Raw genomic sequence first — 11212 nt, forward strand, 5'->3', positions numbered from 1 at the left:
CCAGTGAAGTCAGGAGATGTCAATCTGCTTACAATTTTTGCAGTTTGTGTTTCAAGACAGATGAAGCTAATAAATAGAGGAAGAAATGTAATTCTGTCCAAAGTTTTGACAAGCAAAAGCAAATATTTGCACAGATGTGCTGGCTCCTGCCAATTACTTGGGATTGCAATGTTTTTGGATCAATTCATGCCCCCCACAGCCCCAGCACTGGTTCTTCACTGCTCAGCCCCAGCAGCACCGTGGGAAGCTTCAAGCCCTGGTGGAAGGCAGGGACTGCAGCACAGAGGGAGAAGGGAAGCGCTGAGCCAGCATGCCCAGGAGGGGGGATGTTGGGCACCTGGGTTAATTGCACAGGAGGGGTGTCTACTTCAGCCCAGTTGTTTCAGAACCTCATTTTTTCCTTCCTCAAGGATGAGTTTTCAGCCTTCATTTTCTGTTTGTGGTGGGATTTGTGCCGCAGGGACAGGGACAGTGACAGTGGTGGCACTCAATGTAGAGGCGCTGGTTTTCCAAGGTGCAGCAGGGAAGGCAGGTGGGACTTGTTCTCTGCAATAAAAGCTTTTCTCTGCACAGTCTCCCTTCCCACTGGCTTCCTCCATGTGATTTATCTGCTTATTGCATCTGGACAGACTCACTGCACTCACTTTGTATTGCTACATGAAGACAATACCACCAGCAAAACCTTTTTTCTTTATGGGAGGATCTTCCCTTCAGGCTGATGCCACTTCTCCAACCTTAGTCCACATGTTTGTCTAAGCCACAACAACCCCAAGCCCATGTTTTCCTTCACAGAGGATGTGCAGGTTTGTGTGGGGGCTTGGGGAAAGGCTCCTTGGGGCTTGGGGTACCCACCCATGCCAGGGGAGGGGGATGCTCCATGTCCCTCCCCAGCAGGGACACCCTGAATGTGCAATATAAACTTGAGTTGTGTTCCCTGCCCCCTCCCTGCCCACAGCATTTCGGTGTGCCCTGACCTTTCTGCTGTCACCTGGGCTGAGCCAGCCCAGCAGAGCTGCAGGGTGTCCCCATGGGCAGCCTGCCATCAGCTCCTGCTCCCATGGGACAATGACGCATTTTCCAGACATATTTCTTTTCTCTGCCTGTGATATTTGCTAGATTAAAATCTCTTTTTCCCCTACCACATTTAATGTCTTCCACTGTGCATTTTAGAAAGAAGTACTTGATAAGGTCATAAAAACAGCTTTTACTTATGGGACACACCTAACAGTTGGGGTTTTTTGAACTGCATGAACATATGGAGAAGGAAGAGGGTTTTACATGTTGGACAGCATCTTTGTAAACTATCCTCGACTTGTAAGACTGTTCAGTTTTACTGGCGTTTGTATGCGTTTTACTTTTCTAATTTTTTAAGTGATTTGATAGAATTTTATTTTAGGGCAGATTCTACATTTTGTATGCGATATTCCAACGTGGTGTATTTTTATTTTTGGGAAAATAATGTTGAAACCACTATATACTTGTCAATGTAACATATCCACTGTGTAATTTCTATTTAAAACTGGACTCTGACCATGAAGTGCGTGTTATTTTACGTACTGGTTGTTGCACATTAAAGAGGTTACTCAGTTTGCTGCCATCACTGTTCGTCACTTCCAAGAAAGTACAAGGGAGTAGTTTATTTCTGCCATAATGCTGCCAAAACCCACTGCAGATACTGCTGTGAAATGGGGGTTGTTTAGTCTAAATGAATGTAGCCTCATCCAGTCTCCCAACCCAGACAGTGTAAGATTTCCATGGCTGTTAGTGAGGTTTTGGGGTGGGGGTCTGGCATTGCTTGTGCACCCCTTTGTCTCCTCCAGCAGGGAGGGGATGAGGGAAGGGAAGGGCCTGGCAGTGGTGGCAGCCTCTGCAGCCTCACCACATCACCACAACTCTGATTTCACACCCTGAATCCTCCAGGCTCAGGGTGCTGCAGGCCAGTTGATTTTGCTGGCTCCCACCATCACTGTCTCTGTTGGGGCTTTTAGAAAGGACACCCTTTGTAATAACCTTCCTTGTGTTTATCCTGCATTTGACTGAAGCGGACCCAACCCGGCATCTCTTGATCTGTGTTTGTTTTCTAGGACCGGCTCTTCAAGAACGCCCTGACTACTTAGCAGGGCAAGTTTAAAATAGCCTCACATCCTATTAGTGCTGGGAAGAAATCTGTCAACTCTCATGTCGTGGAATATCTGGGCCCCACTATTCTTAGCAACAGTCTCTTTCCATGCTATATATGGGAGCTTAAAGCGCCTCTAATGATACAGTTCCCAGTTGTATTTATCTTTGTAGTGTTACAGAAATCTCCATCCTTAGGGGGATGAGAACTAAGGGTCCGTCTCAAAGCCCTGATGGAGTTTTGTGTGTTGGTGAAGTCCCTGTGCTCGTTCTTTCTCAGTTTTTTTCCCCATTTTCTGTTTTATCTTTGCTGTTGTTGAGGTCTGCTGTTTCCCTGGCACATAAATGACATTTATTCTGTCTTTCCTGAGAGAGTGCTGGGTGCTGGCATCTTCCCCTTCCACTGTGCTGCAGTTGCACATGGGGGAGCAGCTGGGCTGGGGCCAGCTGGTTGAAAGCTCTTGGTGCTGTGCCCAGATGTGCCCAGATGTGGGTGAGCTCTCACAGTCACCTCATGTCTAATGGCCGTGGGACCAGCAGAGGCCGGGGAAAAGGCTGAGGCCACTTGTAAATGCTGGGTCTGTGTGTTTTGGCATCTTTGGGCTGCAGCCCAGCCCCAAGGATGCTGATGCTGGGAAACACGAGCAGCAGCCCCTCAAGGGGAGGGACCTTTACCCTCCAGCCATGGGTCATGAGAGCTGAGCAGCTCCAGGATTTGGGCTCTCATCAGGGACTTGGGACCCAAGGCATTCACCTTTACCTGGCACATGCCACTGACGTGACTCTGCACCCACCACGTGAACACAAATTTCCAGCCGGGGATGTTTTTTTGTTTTTTTTTTTGCCACAACTTGAATTTGAGCCAACAGAGGGGAAGGTCCAGAATGTGCACCATGCCAGGGCTCCTCACACCAGCTGCCAGGAGCAGCACACTCTGCCAGTGCAGGCCAGCCACCCACTGAAGTCATTCTTGGCTAAGGGCTGCAAAAACCACCATAACTCTTCAGGAGTCAAATGAGCATGGGAGCAGAGCCCCAGAGCCCTGGGAGGCTTTGCAGGTCCCATGGCCACAGTGAGGTTTCTCTTTGGGATCTTGCATTGCTCCATTTTTTTGCTCTGTATCTGCAGGCAGGTCCCAGGGCTGCGGAAGCTCTGCCAGTGGCACCAGGATGGGCTGGAGCCCTCCCATCCCTCTGTCTGTCCATCTGCCTGCTCAGCCACAGACCCACAGGCACGGTAAGCCCCGGCTCAGGCTCTAACAGGAGCGGGCAGGCGACACAAACTCACCATGGGCAGCACCACGGGGTGGGGCTCAGAAGAGCAGGGCTAAAGGAACTGCCCACAGCCCCCACCCTGCTCTGAACCTGGGGCTCCTCCCAGGGCTCCCCTAAACCTGCCTGTCACTGCAGAGCTGAGGGCCAGGATTGTGGCTGGAGCTGTATGGCTGAGTTTTGGTACTGGAAGAGCAAAGGGTAGGCAAGGAAAAGGTGGCTCTGAAGGGTTTGTGGTGAGTGGATGAGCAGCAGAACTAGATCAGCACAGCTCACACAGAAATGCCTTCACTGCCTCTTGATGTGCAGAAAATAAAAATGTTTTGAGAGAGATTCTCAGCACAGGCCTGAGCCTATGACAAGCACTGCAGCTCATCCTACCTTGTACACTCAGTGTATTAGAGATGATTTATCTGGCTGGGGTGGGGCCTGGGGCTCTGGGCTAGCATGCAGAAGTGATGCTCAGAGGACAAGTTTGTACCTGTTCACTCCAGACCCTCCTTGGCTCCAGCAGCTCCTGGAATGGTGGGCCCTGGCAGGGACTGAGCTGCTCCCCAGGACAGGCAGCTCTGCCAGGCAGGGAGGTTCGTCTCCTCCAGCACCAAAGGAGTGGTGGATCAGCAGAAGACAGCAGTAATTGCCAGGAGGCTTTCAGGCAGAAAGCAAAGCTCTTGCTCGAGGACAGGCTGATGTAAGTCAGCATGTAAATTGGGGACAACATAAAAATAATTCCAGCCAAGCTCCTAGGAAGAAACCTATGAACAAAAAAATGTTGTTGCTAAGAAATGTGAAAACAGAAAACAATAATGTGGCTCCTGGCAGGGTAATGAAAGTGTTTCAACGTTGTGCCTGCTCTCTCGTACAGATCGCTTGCTCGTGACAGTAAATTAAGTACTGCCAAAATGGGTACAGTTTTCTCTGTGGCCATTGATGCTTCACATCATGGAAATATCAAATGTTTCTGATGGCTGTTCATTACCCTGTGCTTGAGAGGGGAGCAATCTTTTGCTGGCTCTATTATTTCCATGACAGCAGGGAAATGACTATGGGAGGTTTAAAAATGAAGGAATACAGCAAGGTTAGACGGATGGACCCTCAACAGCCTGTTGCTGTTCACTGTGGTCGATGCTAACCCTGAGTCTTGGAGACACCTCACTGTCTCCAGAGTGATGGAAAGCCAGGACTACTTTTTGCTTCCAGCTAATTGCCAGGTCACAAACTGTGAAGTTTGACATTGAAAATCTCCAGAGCAGTTATTTTGAAGGGTGACAATGCTGCAGCACAGCTGCTCAGCCAGAACACACTTCACAGATCCCCTACAGCCTCGAGGAGCTTTAAGTGGTTGCTGGATTCCAGATCTGCCTCAGCTGGTGCGAGGACCCAAAGAGCTGCACCTTCCATATTCTGTCAAGATCCACACCACAGAGCTGACAGATGGATGTGGCTGGTGTGCAGCACAACGTTTCCTTGTCATCTTAGTAGTTTCAAATGGAAACCAGCTGACCTTACATTTGAGTTGCTGTGAGGTGTCAACATAAGGCCAGTCAGAAAAAAAAAGGGTGATAAAACTCTGGGTCACAAAATAAACCTGGTCTGTGATCACACTGGGGCAAGCAGGAAAAGGTGAGAGTCTGCCTAGCTGCCAAGAGCCAGCTTTACATTTCTGTCACAACACCAAAATCACCTTCACCCAGTTCAGTCCTTACCCCAGAGGAGAACAGTTTGGAGATACCATCAGTAGATTGAAGGGTTGAAATCTCACCAAAGACAGGGCATGTGTGCATGTGGTTGGGTTTTTTCCTTTGGGCACAGCTGAACTCTGTCACCTTCTTGATTAATTTGAACCTCAGGTTTTTTTAAACAGAAAGTACAATGACAACTCTGACAGTGTTTTTTTATGAATGAACAAAACAAACCACGTCAAAATGCATTTCAACTGTTAGTGAAACAGTTTGTAATGTGTCTTCAAAGCTTTTGGTAACTGAGTGTGTGGTCTCTCAGCTGTACCCTCGAGGGGGAAGCACACAAGAGGTACCATGGGGAGCAGAGGTTTTGCAGTTGAGGTTTGACTCTCACACAGAGGAGGTGCTTGCTCTCTGCTGATCTCCTCAGGATGGCTGCACTGAGCTGATTTGGGCCAACACAGGGAATGTTGCTGAGCCTGGGGACTGTTCCCTTGCCTGGTCACAGCAGTGTGACCACATGGACTCTCACAGAGGAGAGAAATGGTTGTGTGGGCAGAGAGAAATTCAGGAGTCAGAGCCAGGCCATGTAATCACATTGTGATGGGGGACTGGGGGCACTGGTGGGGGTGCTGGGCACCAGTAACAGTGCTGGGCATGCCAGTAAGGGATTCATTTGAGGCTTTCTTTACTTCTGCAGCCTGACTTCTTTTCAAGCAGTGTATCTGCACAATGCTCTGCCTGGCCACTGCTCCTGGCAGCATATGAGGCTCATGTGTGAGAGAGTCAACTGCCTTGCTAAAATCAGGCTGCAGGATATTTCTTATTTCCATGCTATCTGCACGATGTGGTGCCCGTTCAGAGCAGGAAATTAACTTGCTCTGACATGACTTGCTCTGGATAATGCCCAGGTGCCCAAACACATCTGCTCAGCTGCTCTGTGCTGGTTACAACTCGTTCATCTGAGTCCCTGCTCCAGCATTTTCATGAGCACGGGTGTTACCTGGGCAAGGCTGCGGTGCCCTGTGCCCCTCACCTCCACAGCGCTGAGTGTTGGCAAGGGCCCCACCAACCATGGATATTTCCATCCCTTAATAGAGATGGAAATGGGCTTCATATGGAGGGACAGGGCTGGGACAGGTTTGTCACTGCAGCATGTGGCCCCACATGGCCCCGAAGCCCCCTCGCAGAGAGCTGGGCGGAAACAGGAGACCAGACACGAGTCATGAGGAAACTTCTGCCTTTTCCTTTTCCTGCATTTTTCATACTGAACCTCTGAGCACTACTGAAGGCAGGCTGGAGGGGTCTGTGGAGCTGCAGCTGTTGCTGTGGTAGCCCCAGACAGCTCCACAGCCTGGCCTGGGTCCCTGCTTTGCCCATGCTCCTGGGGGTGCTCCCACACCTCATGGGAACCCACAAAATAACAAAACTTTCTCTGTTTTCCACACAATTAAGAATTAAAGAGAGTAAAGGATACAGTTGGGATACACAGTGAAGGTGAGAGAACAAAATTTACTGAGGCTACAAGTGAAACTGTTATGTTAGTGAATCAAATTAGCAACTAGAAAAAAAAATGTGGTGGTAGACAGATTTGAGGGAAATTGGAAATTGGTTTCAACGTAATACTTTGCTCTAATTGTCAGAGGTGTCTTGATGCAAAACAAAACTGTTCAGAAATGACCTCCCTGTGTTACCGTGCAAACTAACTGGGGAAAAAAAAATCCATCTTATTCACAGCAAGTTTGTTTTTACTGATCTTGTGCCTCTCAATTACTTTTTAATGGTCTGCATTGAAAAGAAATTCCTGTATGCACACTTGAGAATATGAAAACACCCAAATGATAGCTTATGATTTAGTAGGATTAAAGTATTATGTATGCAGGTGTAGCACGTTTCAGGTTATTAGCAACCCAATCTATTTTTTATGACATTATGGTGTAATTTTCTGTATGGAACTTCAATATAAGTCTTGAGCTGTATCGGAACATAAACTAAAATGTTCCTGACTCTGTCACTTTTCATGGTCTTTACTTTGATTAATAAATGCAACAAGAGCTATAACGTTCTTCAATACGAGGCTACGATCATCTTTCAATCAAAACGTGTCCCTCAGCTTTTTATAACTTTTTGCATCAAAATGTAGGGCTTGAGCAGCAGCAGCAGCAGCAGTGACAGGATTTCATTGCAGCTGAGCATATACAGCTCTGCAGAGAATGAATTTTTTTTTGCTGGCTTGGCACAGAGAGCAGTTGTGCCCTTGGGGGCTCAGTGTCACCTGCAGAGAGCTGAGGAGCAGAAGGGAGACACTTACTGCAGATCTGGAGGAGGGTTTGGCACCCTGAATTTCGTATTCAATCTTACCTCAGTGGGCACCTCGCTCAGAAATACCTTTTTTGAAAGGCACCCCATGTTTGGTGTGGAGCTTGTGATGGGGGAAAGGGAGCCTTACATTCAGTAACACAGTTTGGTGTCCATAGAGACTGCAACTCACGGCAAGTATAACCCAGACCTGGGCCTAAGGATGTGGCCAAAGTGCACACATGGAGGAAGGGTGGCTGCTGCAATTCCCCATCCCCACTCAGGCAGCTGAGTGGACTTTGCAAGGCCATTGCCTGCCAAGGTCAGGAGGAAGCTTCTCCTTGTCCCTGCTGGCCCATCCTGGCAGCACTGTCAGGAGCCCCAGCCCTGCCGCACGTTGGAGAAATAACTCACAGGCTTATCAGGTTGGTCTGTTTTATTTCTGAATTATTCTTTACATTGTACAATATATAAAAATACAGAATACCCAAAAAAAATTCACAGTGTCTAAAGGCAGTGATTATAGTCTAGGTCACCTTTATGCTAAAGTACCATCAAGTTCGATTGCATAGGAAAGGTGATGTGCCTTCACAACAGAGTCCAATAATACTCTCCAGGTTTTGTTGTTTTGGGGCAAGCATTCTGTGTTCACATAATTGTTTCCCATGTATCCAAGATCCAATATTGCATCTGTCACTCTCCCACCTCAACCACAAGCTAAATCCTACCATTTCCATGGCACATACCATGCCTCCTCCCAAAGCTTCCTCTGTGGGAATGCTCCTAATTAAGCACATGGCTTTTAGGTATGGGCAGGTCTGGATGCTGTCTAAGGAGTGGTGTGGAAAGAAAGCACACTGCTGTGCAGCTGGCTGGCTTTTACATTGTTTGACATTTTAGTACTAATAACATTTTTGCTCCAGTTATTAATGGCCCATCCACGCCGACCTCTGCTTGACTCCGTGGCCTGAGAATCAGCAGCATCCTGCTGGTGGAGGCAGGAGAACCAGAGTGCAGTGTTAATACTTTTCATGACCAGGTTTGTTTAAAACCAAATCGTGGCTGGGGCCTGCAGAAAGCCAAATGCTGCTCTTATAGAACTGAATCTTCTTGAATAGCAGGGGTGAGTTTGCAGCTGAGGCTGGAGGCAGAATAGAAAAAGCAACAGGTTCAAGACCCAAACATACACTGAGCACTTTTGAGCACTTACGTTTGTGACTATGTAAATAGTGGGTTGCTGGTTCTGCTCCTCCAGCCAGGATTAATGCAGATTAATTATTTTTCCCTAAGGTTCTAAAGGAGGAATTTCCAGACAGAACAGCTGAGACTGGGTAAGTCCTACAAGGACCCAGCTCCAGAGGGGCTTCTGCCCAGTTTTGAAGGTTCTGGCAACCAGGCAAAACAAAGTTGGACAGAAAGCTCTCTCACCTACCCCCAAACTGCTCTTGAAGCTACCTGAAGCTTCCTTCTAAAAAGCTTAAGGGAAAGATTCATCGGTTGGGAGTTTAGGCCTTGGCCATGAGGGCATTTAAGAGATTTGTTGAATAATGAATCCTTCAGACCTGATTTTCTGGGTATTTCTCTGCCATGCCAGACAGCTCTGAGGGTGCTGTGCCCTGCCGTGTGTCAGGGCTGGCTCGTGGGGGTGGCAGGTGAGACGTGGGGGCAGAGCCTTGGCCACTGACACAGAAAGCTCCAGAGACACCCATGGCATCAGGTGCCCCCATGGCTTGGTGGAGTTTTTTTGACCCTTCTGAAAAACAAAAGCCATGGGTTCACAGGGCTTCTTTTCCTACATTTCAGATAAAACCTCCTGGTGTGACTGGAAGGCAAGGCTTGTAAAGCTGATCAATAACTCAGAAGGCAGTTACTGACTTCTTTAACACAGAAGATGACATTTTCCCTGTTATAACAGATGATGTGTTTTGCTCTAATGGTACAAGACTTGTTACTCCTACTTGCTATTTTAATTTGCTTTGCACAATTACTCCCTATTTATAATTACAAAAACAATACAGTGATACACATGAGAAATTTAGGAGGCTTATTATGAAAATATAAACAGTATCAAGTATCTCTTTCTTAATAACTCTTAACCAGAATGATTTAGGGGAGAATCAGCATTTCCAACTAGAAAAATCAATTTATTTTTCAATTAAAAAATTATATTTTATTTATCTCAAAAGTGGATTTTTAAATCTAATGGAAAGGGTACTACATTTTTATAGGATTTTTTCTTCAGTTTGTCCCTGTGGAATTTGAATACCAGCACTGCCTTTCTTATTCTAAATTTCCTCTGCAGGCATTTTGCTAAATATATATATTGCGTGTATATATTATAAATATATACTGTATCTATCCACTGATAGATGTATACACTGTTACAAAAAGAAGAGTAAGTTGTTACAGAAACTTTAAATTTACATTTTTATATATATATTTATATTTTTATATATATATATATATATATAACTCTCCCCCACTACATTTGGTACAAAGAATAAATCAATCTCAATGGACAGCAGTTTTCTCTCCAGGTGGGCTGAACAGCAGATTATCACTGGAGGCATCGAATTGTCTGCATCAGACACGGGCTCCATTCCTGCTCTCTGTTGATTCCAAAGCAAACACTTCATTTTCTGAACATAAGGCAGTAGGAACAGTGGTGGTTAGACAATAAAAGTTATTCTCCTATAGTATCTGTACAGGTCATACATTTAAGAGCAGCCCTTGCTCATATGCTGAACATTCAAGTGCACCCTCAGAGCAACAGCACCTCTTATGTGAGGGTTTGATCCTCAAGTGGTTTGTCTGTCAGTGAGCTGTGAGTTACTGGCAACTGCCCAAGGAAAACCCGACAGCAATGGCACAACATCCCTGGATAACAGCACCAGGCACACCCCCTCGGCTGGGAGAAAAGCAGCCGCTTCCATGGAAAAAGAGAGAATGGCCTAATTACAGATGTTTCCACTACACACTTGGCTGTATGATTTCCATCATATTTCATGTTCTGCACACCTGAATCCCATCCAAAGGGGTTGCAGAGACACAGTGTCTCCAGACCTACAGAGAAACCACTCAGGGTTCCTCTTCTCTTACTTAGAAGGGAAAAAAAAATTATACATATATATATATAGCAAACGAACTTTGTGGAAAGCAACACTCCCAAAGGAAATGCATTTCCACTCCAGTTTAAGATGGTGTTAGGAACAGAAAATTTTAGCAAGTTAAACTTCCAGCTGCAGGAGCAACTCAAACTTCTACAGATATTACAGACCTAATGCTCAAGGTGCCAAATTACCTAGACTACAAGAATATCCCTGCACATGGTGTCCTTAACCTGCCACATATTGGAGAGCTGAAAAAAAAATGCAACTCTCACACGGCATTAACATCGTCCTTAAAGAACTGCACTCTCCTGCAAACATTAATTGAGTAATACAGTGTTCTGATTTCTTTTTTCACTCTCTCCTGGATTCTGCTTTCTGCTCAAATGGAGACTACAGCCCCTTGCTGTGATTGCCAATTATATGGAAAAGGGCTGAATCCATTTGGATGGCTGATAAGGAGGAATGTCTTGATGAAACTATAACCACATGCACCACCCTTAAAGCATCTGTCCTCCAATAGCCTACAAAATATCCACCTCCAGAGCACAATGGCAGTAATCACCCATCTTGGTGACTTGAACATTTAAATAATTTCATATGGTACCCTGGGAAAAAGAAATCAGTTCGCATCATGTTATTCTGTGAAGTGAAAAATGGAAAAAAATTAAAAAGGGGAGAGGGGAAAAGAGAAAGGAAAAATAGAAAATTGAGATAATTGCAAGGTTTGACTTGC

The sequence above is a fragment of the Cyanistes caeruleus genome, chromosome 7, assembly GCF_971803275.1.
Source record: "Cyanistes caeruleus chromosome 7, bCyaCae1.hap1.1, whole genome shotgun sequence".
NCBI lineage: Eukaryota > Metazoa > Chordata > Aves > Passeriformes > Paridae > Cyanistes > Cyanistes caeruleus.